At 43.9% G+C, this 13,700-nt stretch overlaps 1 protein-coding gene across 1 annotated transcript in view; it reads right to left on the bottom strand.

Moving 5' to 3' along the window:
* Positions 1 to 12,277, bottom strand: part of LOC124007721 (ras-associated and pleckstrin homology domains-containing protein 1-like) — an 84,580-nt gene extending 72,303 nt beyond the window's left edge. The window contains 1 exon segment of the mRNA XM_046318446.1: positions 11,924 to 12,277. The gene's annotated coding sequence lies outside the window, so the exon portion shown is untranslated.
* Between the last annotated feature and the right edge of the window lie 1,423 nt (positions 12,278 to 13,700).

Below are 13,700 nucleotides of genomic sequence, written 5' to 3'. Positions count from 1 at the left end.
TAAAATTGAGCGACTAAGATCTCTCCTGCAAAAACATCTAAATTAATGACCGGTTTGTGTTCTTACACTGAACAAAATTATAAATGCAATAATTTCAAAGATTTTACAGAGTTACAGTTCATAATCAGTTATTTGAAATAAATTAGGCCCTAATCTACAGATTTCACATGACTGGGAATACAGATCTGCATTGGTTGATCACAGATAACTTACAAAAAAATACAAAAAGTAGTAGGGGTGTGGATCAGAAAACCAGTCAATATCTGGTGTGACCACATTTTGCCTCATGCAGCTCGAAGTCTCCTTCATAGTTGATCAGGCTGATTGTGGCCTGTGGAACATTGTCCCACTCTTCTTCAATGTCTGTGCAAAGTTGCTGGATATTGGCGGGAAATGAAACCCGATGTCGTACACGTCGGTCCAGAGCATCCCAAACATGCTCAACGGGTGACATGTCTGCTGAGAATGCAGGCCATGGAAGAACTGGTACATTTTCAGCTTCCAGGTATTGTGTACATGAGGCAGTGCATTATCATGCTAAAACATGAGGCGATGGCTGCGGATGAATGGCACTACAACGGGCCTCAGGATCTCTTCACAGTATATCTGTGCATTACAATTGCCATCGATAAAATGCAAGTGTTCATTGTCCATAGCTTATACCTGCCCATACCATAACCCCACCACGGAGCACTCAGTTCACAACGTTGACATCAGCGAACTGCTCGCCCACAGTCTGCCATCGGCACAGTACAGTTGAAATCTGTGGAGAGCACACATCTCCAGCATGCCAGTGGCCATTGAAGGTGAGCCTTTGCACACTGAAGTCCGTTACGACGCCGAACTGCAGTCAGGTCAAGACCCTGGTGAGGACGGCGAGCACACAGATGAGCTTCCCTGAGACGGTTTTTGCAGAAATTCATAGTTTGTGCAAACCCACAGTTTCATCAGAAGCCGGATGCTGAGGTCCTGGGCTGGTTGCACGTGGTCTGCAGTTGTGAGGCCGGTTGGACAAATTCTTTAAAACGAGGTTGGAGGGGGCTTATGGTAGAGAAATGAACATTTCTCTGGCAACCGCTCTGGTGGACAATCCTGCAGTCAGAATGCCAATTGCACACTCCCTCAAACCATGAGACATCTGTGACATTGTGTTGTGTGACAAAACTGCACATTTTTGTGGCCTTTTATTGTCCCCAGCACAAGGTGCACCTGTGTAATTATCATGCTTTTTAATCAGCTTCGTGATATGCCACACCTGTCAGGATTATCTTGGCGAAGGAGAAATGCTCACTAACAGGGATGTAAACACATTTGTGCACAAAAGTTGAGAAATAAGCTTTTTGTGTGTATGGAAAATATATTTTATTTCAACTCATAAAACATTGGACCAGCTGAACTTAAGCGTGCAGAAGCCTTAACCAGCCACCATTGTGCTCATGCTTCTGACTGATTAATAACTACCTAAGCTGCTTATAATGACACTACATAGAGGGAGGGAGGGAGGGACAGAGAAGGTAGAGAGGGGGGGGCATCACTTTGTTCATCGCTCCTGTGAGGCCTGCATAGCATCACCTGAAATCTCCTGTTAAATGAGGACCCAGATGTATTCCCCTCAACACAGGCAAGGGTGCCCTCTTTCTGCCCGTTCCAATCAGACAGAACAGAGTCTGAACACCAGCCATCTAACAGTCTGAAAACATGATCTAGACAAGGACCCACAGATGTGTGCTCGTGATTCATTTAAAACACTCAGATAAGAACCCCTGTTCATTTCTTATTGCAAAGAAATCAGACGACGCACATGTGACTTACTGTATCAATCAAATAACATGATGCAAATGAAAAAAATACATCGACTTTCTTGTTGATTTCATGGAGTCATCTAGATTTGGATTTTGTACATTTCTGTGAACAATCGGTCAGTGGAAATCTCCTTCTCCATCTTGGTCCATAGGAGACGACCAGAGGCAGGCAGGCAGGTGGCTGGCTGTCTGCCTTTGTTCCAAAATGGCAGTTGCAGCTGTCGTCAAAGGTCAAGAAAATGCTCTACGAACACTAAGGGACCTATGGAGACAGAGGACAGGACCAGGACAGACAATAATAGGGGAAACTCACATCTAGAAATGGCAGGGTGGGCCCTGGTTGGTATATGAGGGTGGCACTCGGTCAGGCACCATGGCGCCAGCTGCCCTTCTCAGGCTCCTACCACGCCCTCTCCCAAACCCAGAACCCTGCCCAAGGCACTTGCAGCAGGGATATACCTCCTTTATCAGCAGGCACCATCTGAGGTTTCCCTGCCCCCCCCTACTTTGAAGTGCCCCCGCCACCCTACACCCCCTCTGGGTGTAACAGATCCTGGTTAAACCTAAACCAGTCATCTCAATGCCATTGCTACTCTTTGTGTTTTAGCTCGTTGGCTACCTTTTGTGCCCAAGGACATGTGGTGGGTGGTGGGTGGTGGGTGGCAGGGCATTGGGCCTTCTACACGTGCAACACCCCACTCCACCCCTAAGGAAACAGCCTTTACCCCCTCCCCTCCTCCATCCCTGTCCCTAGGGATCATTAACCAAGCTGGGACTGCTTTTGTCATCTGCTCAGCAGCTTCACTACTTTCACTGGAACATGAAAGGGCAAGAGGGAGTTAGTTATATGTGGCTTCCTTGTCCCTACTGTATAGCTTTCTTTTTTTCTTTTTTAAAACAGGTGGTACCTTTATACCACTAAAAACTACTGAGATAAATATGGGAGCAGACAAGGAAAAGAACATGTTTTTTTTTAAACAAGTAGCAAATTGGAAAACCATGCTGTAAGCTGTGTGGATTTTGTTGTGGTCTGCAGTTCTCTCAGACATGCAGTCTCATTTACCTCCCACTCTTCTCCCTCCCTGGCCTCGGGAAACAGTGGAACACTGAACTCCCTTACATCTGCCCTTAAAAAAATATTTTTTTTTTAAAAGAGGGGGGAACTAAAATAACACCTGGCTTGCATCCCAAATGGTACCCTATTCCCCATATATTGCACTAATTTTGATCAAAGCACTATTGGCCCTGGTCAAAGGTAGTGCACTACATGGGGAATAGGGTGCCATTTGGGACACTACCTAGCTCCTCCTGGCAGATGCCCCCCCCAATCAATGGAAAACAAACCATGACTGTGCTGTTTACGTGCACAAAGCCTGGGTTGTGTTCAGTAGGTACTACATTTAATGGGAATGGAGTCAAACGGGAATGGACTACCTGGACTTTTCAAATAAGTGCATCTACATTTGTTACACAACATTTTGAACTAATGAACACAACCCAGGCTACATCAGCCCCAAAGAACACAGCTAACACAGTGCTTTGGCCATTCAAAATAAATGTGGCCACACCGCTGCAAGTTGCAATGCAATCCTTCATTCAATTCTTCAGAAACAAAACCACACAACATCTATTGGTGTGACTGACTGAAGATCCTGACAATCAAGCCACCTTCTCAAGTCAACCAGCCACTACCCCTAGACCAGTGGTACCCTTAATTTGCAGCGCACAGTGACTATCCTATTTTCCATTGATAACACATAACAATGATACAATTTCAATTCAATGTGTTTAATGCAGGCCTGAATCATTTAATTGAATACATCTATTGTTCCCTGGACGGCAGATAGATGGCAGTATAGCGCAGCTGTTGAACAGAAAGGCCGAAATTGAACGTTTGCTAAAATAGAACGCAACTGCACAAGCTACAGCAACTGACCCATAGTTAATTTTGCAGTCTGGTAGACATGGATCGATGTATTGTGTACAAAAAAAAAGAAACGGAAATCTATTGACAATGAAAATGAGGGGGAAAGAGCTGGAGAACAACGTGAAACGGAAATCTATTGACAATGAAAATGAGGGGGAAAGAGCTGGAGAACAACGTGAAACGGAAATCTATTGACAATGAAAATGAGGGGGAAAGAGCTGGAGAACAACGTGACAGCTGTGAACGAACAACCCCCGGAGAACCAGGAAAAAAAATCCAAATGAGGAGGATGGCTGCGGGGAAACGCAGCTAGCTAACGTAGCTCCGGTGGCTAAGAGAAGGATACGGTCGATTCAAGAAGAACACAGAAAGTTCCAAGAGAAAATGGACAGACAAGTATTTTTGTACTGCATAAGGGGACTAGCTCACGGTCTTATTTTCCAGAAGGCAGTCAATCATTTTAAACAAGCAAATTTCCAGTCACACCGTGCCCACTTTGACAAAACATATCCGCCACAAAGCAACTTCAGAAACAACAAAATAGTGCAAATCAAAGGACCGCTCAAAGAACAACAAATGGACAGATCTAGCACTGTTGCAGAGAAAACGACAGAGGCAACATATGAGATTGCTTGGATACTCGCGAGAAACAAAAAGGCCTTCACAGACACGGAGATAGCCAAAATATTGTATGCCGATTTCACAAACAAGGAAGCTATTTTAAAGAAAATTAAGGGACTGCAAACTCTCAGACTCAACCATAACAAGACACATAGAAGACATCAGCAAACAACTGATTACTGACATATCTGTCGCCGTGTTTTAGGTATTGCGCTTGACGAAAGCGCTGATGTGACTGACATTGCCCAATTATGTGTTTGGGACCTTTTCCCTCAAAACGGGTCGATCAGAGAGGAACTTTTATGTTTACTGCCCCTTCAGGGACAAACACGAGAGGATATTCTGAAAGCCCTTGTTACATTTTTTTGCTGATAATATTGACTGATCAAATCTGGCACCTGACGGCGCCCCAAACATGCGAGGGAAGGAGAAGGGACTCAACAAATGAACATTGTGAAACAAAAACAGAGAAACAGACTGACCAATGCCCACCTGGATTGCCTCACAAGGATAGCAACAGACTATACCTTTTGAATTAATTCAGTCAAGGAGCAGAAGGCATATTTTCACTCATCCAGCTACTGAACTCAACCTTAGTAAATGAAGGTAATGGAGCGGCAGGTAGCCTAGTGGTTAGAGAGTTGGGCCAGTAACCCGAAAGGTTGCTATATCAAATCCCCGAGCTGACAAGGTAAAACTCTGTCATTCTGCCACTGAACAAGGCAGTTAACCCACTGTTCCTAGGCCACCATTGTAAATAAGAATTTGTTCCAAACTGACTTGCCTAGTTAAAGGTTAAATAAAAAAACGAATAAATACGATATGGGTCTTATACATGTGATGTGAGTATATATATATATACACACATACACACATCAAAACAATTGCGTGTTCCATTGCTCTCAATTGATAATATTTGAAGAAAAAGTACAACAAATTAAAGATAAGTGCAGCCCTCTGACAAAGTTGCCCCCTTACAAAGAACAATGAGTAACACTGCCCTAGACACTTGTGGAGATCTGTGAGGACTGGATAGGCATAAGCAATAATTACAAAAATTAAATCTAGCCTATTGAAAGGCAAGGTGGAGCTACTACAAGTTCTTTCAGAACTCCAAAAGTGAACAGGAAGTAGGGCTCAACTTTCAAATGGATACATCTTTGCTGTGATATGCACAACACCTCACTTATGCAATTCCCTCCGTTATTTTCCCTCTGTTCTTTTGGCATGACAGTGAAATCGCTGTCATGCCAAAAGTGAAACCACAACTCCTGCTACTTGCTGTCCTTTGTAAATGTAAACAGTGTTCACGAGGAAACTATGAAACCACCTACTGGATAGTTGGTTGTCGTCATCATCATCTGGCCCACAACTGGGGTGTATTCACCAAGAACCAAACTAAAGCATACAGGCCCAAATGGAGAGGGACCTACCAGAATGTGTCCAATAAATTATTGTTTTCATTTTTCATTGCAAAACATTCTGCACTAATGAATACACCCATGTTCTGTTGGTGAATTTACTTTGGTGATAGGTCTTTATTTTACCAGGTAAGTTGACTGAGAACACATTCTCATTTACAGCAATGACCTAGGGAATAGTTACAGGGGAGAGGAGGGGGACGAATGAGCCAATTGTAAGCTGGGGATGATTAGATGACCGTGATGGTATTGAGGGACAGCTTGAGAATTTAGCCAGGACACCGGAGTTAACACCCCTACACTTACAATAAGTGCCATGGGATCTTTAGTGACCACAGAGAGTCAGGACACCCGTTTAACATCCCATCCGAAAGACAGCAACCTACACAGGGCAATGTCCCCAATCACTACCCAGGGGCATTGGGATATTTTTTTTATTTAGACCTGAGGAAAGCGTGCCTCCTATAGAAAGGTTACTGCTCTGTCTCCCAACACAGAGATTATGGTAGTTTCAGTGTTTCCAGGGCCTTGTGGAGGTACGGTAAGCTACATTACAAGCTTGCCTGAAAAATACCATATTGTCGTAAAATATTGGACAGATAGGTGTCATAAGTTCTCATCAGCGTCACCCAGTAGGCCTCATTTCACTAGCAATCTTACCGCGTTCCAGCAGAGCCTGTGCGTCCTCGCAAGAAGAAAGAGCTCATCAATAACAAACCTCTAGTAGGGCTGGGAAAACAGAGTAAAAAATGCCCACCCAACAAATGTTTGTTCTGATATTTTAGCAGGCATTGGCAACCTGGGTACATATGGCATCCCGTGAGAGGCCTTGCACTCTGCTCCTCTTTGCAAAGAGGAGCAATGAACTCTAAGTTCATCGAAGGGTCATTAGTTTAACCGTGTGAATGTCTGTCTGAAGCTAAGAGCGGAGAAACCCAGTCATACTCTCAATTCTGTGTTTGTCTTTGAACCACAGGCTCTATTTAGCCAAGAAACACTCATACACATACATTAACAGTCAAAAGTTGACACACCTACTCATTCCAAGCTTATTTTTACTATTTTCCACTTTGTAGAACAATGATTCCCTATGTGTTATTTCATAGTTTTGATGTCTTCACAAATATTCTAAAAATGTAGAGAAGTAAAATAAAGAACAACCCTTGAATGAGTAGGTATGTCCAAACTTTTGACTGGTATTGTACACACACCGCTTTAGGAAAGTATTCAGACCCCTTGATTTTTCCCCACATTTTGTTATCTTACAGCCTTATTCTAAAATTGATTAAATAGCTTTTTTTTCCCCTCAATCAGTTTGGGTTACACACTTATGAACCCTCTTTGGAAAAGGTGAGACTCACAAACACGTTGGTTCTGATGGCCACAATCCTCACAAGACTCGCCTGAAGGTAGCTCGGTACCAGTAATTTAAAAAGAAATAGTACTGTAAATATAGTGCATTTGTAAAGTATTCAGACCCCTTGACTTTTTCCACATTTTGTTACAGCCTTAGGCTAAAATGTATTTTTCCCTCATCAATCTACACACAACACCCCATAATGACAAAGCAAAAACAGGTTTAAAAAACTGAAATATCACATTTACATAACTATTGAGACCCTTTACTCCAGGGGTGTCAAAGTCAAATGGACGGAGGGCCAAATAAAAAAATTTAGCTACAAGCCGAGGGCCGGACTGTTCGAATGTTCATTGAAAATTTTTTTAAATGACGCATATAGTCTAGTGAACCTAATTGAACCTACTGAAAACCTAACAAATATATTCCAATATGATCAGATAAATAAAGCAATATTTTCTTATGGCTCTGTCAGTAATCTTTAATTTTCAACAGACACAAAAGACAAATTTCCTTTATATAAAAATCCCCATAACATGAACATTAAATGAAAGAAACCGGTATTCAAGGCACCATCAGTAGCCTATATTTTCTATTTTAGCAAAAGTGGGCTAAATTTACTTCAAAGAAAAAAACAATAATAGCAATTTTCTATCATCCACTCAACTGAAATATTTTAAAAATATAATTGGATTGAAATACAATAAAATAAAGTGCAAAAATCTATTAATCAAAAACAACACTTTGTTTAAGGAGAAGTAACATGCAGTGAAAACAAATATTAAACTTTAACTTTTAAACTTGAACTGAGTAAAAACTCTAAATATGTGATTGCACAGTAATGTTCACTTGTTTGAGGTTGAGGGTGATACTTGGTGGTGTCCCATCTTTTCCACAAGTTCATCAATGTTCGGGGTAAGGCTCTGAGCTGAGGAAATCCTCAGAATTGAGTGGAGGTGTTCAGCAGTAAGTCGACTTCTGTGTGATGTTTTGTTCAAGTTCATCAAAGAAAACAGTTGTTCACACAGGTATGTGCTGCCAAACATAGACAACGTTTGAGCAGCCTGGATGCGCAGCTGGGGCATTGTGTCGGGGAGGAAACGTAACTCCGCAGCACCCACTGCCGCATATTTTGCCCTCAGTGCATCATTGCATTGGAGGTCAATCAACTCCATTTGGAGGTTTGGTGGTGAGCTTTCCACGTCAACAGCAAATGGGTTACCGAGCAGTTCCAACCTGCTTTTTGTGCTTCAAAGTCAGCAAATCGGCGTCTAAAAGTCAGCGGCAAGCATACCTATTTTATCAGCCAACTGTGCGCTCGGGAACGCACTGGTAGAGAGCTTCCTTTCATGGTCTGGCAGCTGGGAAAGTGGCTCAAATTCTCTTTCCGCATCTGCGTCTCCCACAGAGTCAGTTTGGTTTTAAATGCCTTCACTGTACTGTACATATCAGAGATGACACGATCCCGACCCTGCAGCTGCAAGTTCATTGCATTCAGATGACTCGTAATGTCACACAGAAAAGCCATTTCACACAGAAACATTTCGTCTCGGAGTTGTGTTGTGTCTTTCCCTTTGCTGTCCAATTACAGACAAATCTCCTCACGAAGCTCGAAACATCTTTGAAGCACCTTTCCCTGGCTTAGCCATCGCACCTCTGTGTGATAAGGCAAATCACCATGCTCCGTTTCTAACTCCGTCAGAAATGCCTTGAACTGGCTGTGATTCAAACCTTTGGCTCTGATAAAGTTAACTGTGCGTGATGATGCTCATTACATGCTCCATTTTCAAGGCTTTACCGCACAACGCTTCCTGGTGTATGATACAATGATAAGCTGTCAGCTCACCTGTCGCGTTTTCCTCTTGCATCTTTTCCGTATCTTCGTCACCTGTCCGCTCCTGTGTCCACACATCGCAGGTGCTCCGTCGGTTGTCAAACCCACGAGTTTTTCCCAAGGCAGCTCCATCTCATTTACACATCTTGACACCTCTTCATACAAATCATGCCCCGTAGTTGTGCCATGCATAGGACGTAAAGCCAAAAACTCCTCTGTCACGCTTAGGCTGGAGTCCACTCCGTGAAAATTGACAACTGGGCAATGTCAGAAATGTCGGTGCTCTCATCCACAGCCAAGGAATATGCAATGAAATCGTTTCCCTTTTTCACAAGCTGCTCTTTTAGATTGATGGACAACTGGTCTACTCTCTCGGCAATGGTGTTTCTGCTCAGACTCACATTTAAAAAGAGTTGCCTTTTCTGGGCAAACTTCGTCACAAACTTTAATCATGCAGTTTTTGATGAAATCCCCTCCGTAAATGGCCGGGCTGATTTAGCGATCTCTTCTGCCAAAATAAAACTGGCCTTGACAGCAGCCTGGCCTTGTGATTTGGCTTTTTTGAACAGAGCCTGTCGAGATTTGAGGCCTCGTTTTAATTCCTCTGCCTTTTGTAGCCTTTGTTCCATGTCCATATTCTTGTTTTTGTCCGCGTGTTTCGTTTCATAATGTCGTCTCAGATTATACTCTTTCAGTACCGCCACACTTTCTCCACACAGAAGACACACAGGTTTTCCAGCTACCTCCGTGAACAAATACTCCGACTCCCACCTTGTTTGAAACCCCCGGTTCTCAGTGTCCACCTTCCGTTTTGCCATTTTTGATGGGTATCTGAAAGTTAATTTTACTGTGATGCTGACAACTGCTGTGCCAATAAATATTGAAATGAAGCAGCCTACTGCTCGGTGCGTCACCGTTGCATTGTGGGAAATGTAGTATTGGTGCGTGTAAAAGATCTGCGGGCTGCCGGCTTGCTGCGGTCTGCGGGCCGGTTCTAATAATAAATCAAGATCATCCCAGGGGCCGTAAAAAAACCTTCTCGCGGGCCGGATGTGGCCCGCGGGCCTTGACTCTGACATATGTGCTTTACTCAGTACTTTGTTGAAGCACTTTTGGCAGCGATTACAGCCTTGAGTGTTCTGGGGTTTGATGCTACAAGCTTGGCACACCTGTATTTGGAGAGTTTCTCCCAGTCTTCTCTGTAGATCCTCTCAAGCTCTGTCAGGTTGGACGGGGAGCGTTGCTGCACTGCTATTTTCAAGTCTCTTCAGAGATGTTCGATCAGGTTCAAGTCTGATGGAAGGACACTCAGAGACTTATCCCGAAGCTACTCCCGTGTTGTCTTGGCTGTGTGCTTAGGGTCCTTGTCCTGTTGGAAGGTGAACCTTCACCCCAGTCTGAGGTCCTGAGTGCTGACACCACCATACTTCACCGTAGGGATGGTGCCAGGTTTCCTCCAGACGTGACACTTGGCGTTCAGGCCTTAGGAAAGTATTCAGACCCCTCGACTTTTTCTACATTTTGTTATGTTACAGCCTTATGCTAAAATTGACTAAATAGATTTTTGCTAGGTAGCTGGATAATGTTAGCTCAAGGGGTTAAGTTTAGGAGTTAGCTAAAAGGTTTAGTATTAGCTAAAAGGTTTAGGGTTAGCTAACATGCTAAGTAGTGACAAAGTAGCTCAAAAGTAAGTAGTTGCTAATTGTCCATGATGAGAGCTGTACAGACAACATGTGGGTTGCTAGACGTTTGCGTTATATGTCCAGGATTGGGAGACAATATATCCACAGGGAACATATAATTACATCAATTTTTCAAAGCGATGGTAGTGCATTCAGATTTATATCAGCTGAAGCATGTGCAGAACCATGTAAGCACGTGCACGAACTCAGCAAGTGTGCATTCATTTGTATCTACTGAGCATACTTCAGGTGATATAAATACGAATGCATTAGCAATGCTTTGAACAGTTCAAGCAATTATACTTTCCTGTGGATGTATCATCTCACATTCCTACCACCGGAAGGACCAGACACGAGAACCGGTAAAAGTATGTTAATATATCATTGTATTCAACATTATGGCTTGTAGAAATCGTGAGAGCAAACTTTCCTGATTCAAACGCTAATTTCTGCCAGACACAGAATTCAATGCAATTCAACCTCGCGTATCCACGCTATACATCCACATTTGGTGTCCCAGATGTACGTTTACTATCATGTCTAGTCCGAGACCCGTCTGAACAGGGTGGGGACACTGGCATCAATATCGTTGTTCAACGAGGCAATAGCCCTTTCGTGTCGCTGAAAATGACATTGCGCAGTAGGCTATTCTCCGTTACACAAATCGACTTGGATGAGACGATGAAGTCATAAAATTTGCATGAAAGCATTTCACCCATCCTTGACCATCATCAACTGACGTTCATATAAGCAATTCACACAGACAGTGCTATCCCGGCCTGTTTTTGTTTTTTAAACAGTCCGTAGTATAATGACCTAACAGCAGTTGTCCAGTTATCTTTTTCAATAGGTCGTGGTCAGTCTGTGGTGTTCCCTAGTCTGGCCAGCCACACACACCCTTTATCCAAGGAGTATTCAATGGCCGCATAAGAACACCGCAAAAAGCATAGAACTCTTTCAAACAAACCACTAGCTTTGACATCATAGGGTTTATAAAAAGGTAGATGTTGATCTAAAAACACAGCCATATTTTAAATGTTAAGGTCCTATACAACCAACTACCCTTCCTCAACAAACAATTCACACCCAGCAGGCTATTATTCCCTGTCTCCCGGCCCTTTCTTCGTGGGGACGCTACAATAAGGATCACCTAGGACGGTACACCGTATCTCGTTGAAGGTATTTTTTGTTATTAAGTAGATTGTTAGGTTTTATCAATAAATAAATAAATCCCAATCACATCTGGAGGTGAGAAAAGCTGATTTCAAAATCCACTTACAGTCAAATTGGGATTTAACAGCGGCTCCTCTTCTGTGTTCACCCCAATGGATGATGAAAACCAAAGGCAGTAATGGTCGAAATAACACGCTTCTGTGAATCAATTGAGAGAATTGTAGTGCCCGTTGTCCTCATATTTTTTGAACTAACAGCTCGGCATGCAAACACATACATACTCCCATCCTCGTTCTCTTTCTCGGGATTGTTGCGTGAGGCACGCTATGCGTCTCCTGTTTCCTGTCCAGCCCAGAATTAGGCTCGAATCATCTATCCTGGGAGTGAACAAGCGCCTCTCCAACCTAGTGTACTAGTATGCAATTGCAGCACGCAAATCGGGGCGTTCCTGCTTGTGGGCATTTCTGTGTCTGCAGGAACACACCTCTCGAGCATCCCATTGGTTCCTTCATGAACACCACCCCTCGAGTATCCCATTGGTTCCTTCACGAACACTCCCCCCTCTCGAGCATCCCATTGGTTTCTGCATTAACGCCCTCCCCACCCCCCTCGAGTACCCATTGGTTCCTGTATGAAGGCCCCCGTCTATGCTTGGGTATGTCTTGCGGCACTTTCGAATGTGGGTCAAAAGGGAAATATTGTCAACCACGCCTCCTGTGTATTTGAGTCCTCTTTTCCAGCTGGACAGTGTCCTTCCCTCCCAGTCGTTAACAGAACTGCAGGAAACCGTACAGCTAACTGGCTAGTTAGCTAACACACCCGCCTGCTGTGTACCCAAGAAAATCATGCCCGACAGGCGGGGGCAAGGATACTGTCTACACGTCACCCCTGCAGGCGTGAGCGACTCCGTGGCTTGTAAAGGGGGTGATTGTGCCTAACGCCTGCTGTGTACCCAAGAAAATAATGCCTGACAGGCGGGGGCCAAGGACACTGTTACTAGCACAGGAGGAGGCTGGGGCGACACCGTGTGTTAGCTAAGTTGCTTGCTTACTAGTTAGCTAACACACGACGTCACACCCACCTGCTGTGCACCCGAGAAAACTGAGGGCGAAGGATACGTCCACCGGTGTCGCTGCCGCTAGCTACTCCGGGAGGCGGAGGCAACACCGTGTGCTCCCGTGTACCGGACTCCTTATTAAGACTAAGCAAGCACACATTTGTCCTTCGCTCTCGCCTGCCGAACACCTGTCCTCTCCGTCATTAACAAAACTTCTGGAAAACAGTGCCCGACAGGCGGGGGCGAAGGACACTCCACCTGCGGCCCCCATTTTGAAGGCCCTCCGAAACAATTTTTTTGGAACTCAGTCGGGGTCTCAACTTACTTTTGCGAGTTAGAATAGTAGAATACAAGGTATAATTTCGAAATTTGGTTGTGCATCAGAAGTTATCTTATGTCAGCTAACATTTAAATTATTATTGCTAAGTTCGTTTTGCAGCCAGCTATCAAAACGTGTTATAATGGTCGAAATACTCCCATTGATTTTGTTAGTCAGATTCACTCAGGTATCATTAAACTGCATTTGTCTCCACTTTATTGCAAACATTTTTTTGTGCCCCCATCAAAGTTTCGATCCCTAAGCTAACAGCTAGCTACGGTTATCTGCCTCACCTCTTCTTCTGTTGGGTGTAATCAGCGGTTGGCATTCGACATTATGGTGCATTACCGCCATCTACTGTATTGGAGTTCCCATTCGCCTCCTGCCTATGTACTTCAATCATAGCTTAAAAATTTAAAAGTACCGTATAAAGAGGGGCAGGAACGCCCTGAATTGCGGGGTGCAGTTGTCGACTCATCTTAACCAGACTGCTGAAGAAGCCAATTC

This window comes from Oncorhynchus gorbuscha, linkage group LG21 (genome assembly GCF_021184085.1).
Source record: "Oncorhynchus gorbuscha isolate QuinsamMale2020 ecotype Even-year linkage group LG21, OgorEven_v1.0, whole genome shotgun sequence".
In the NCBI taxonomy this organism is placed as follows: Eukaryota; Metazoa; Chordata; class Actinopteri; order Salmoniformes; family Salmonidae; genus Oncorhynchus; species Oncorhynchus gorbuscha.
Note: the sequence above shows the minus strand (reverse complement) of the source record. Positions and strands in the feature narration are given on the sequence as shown.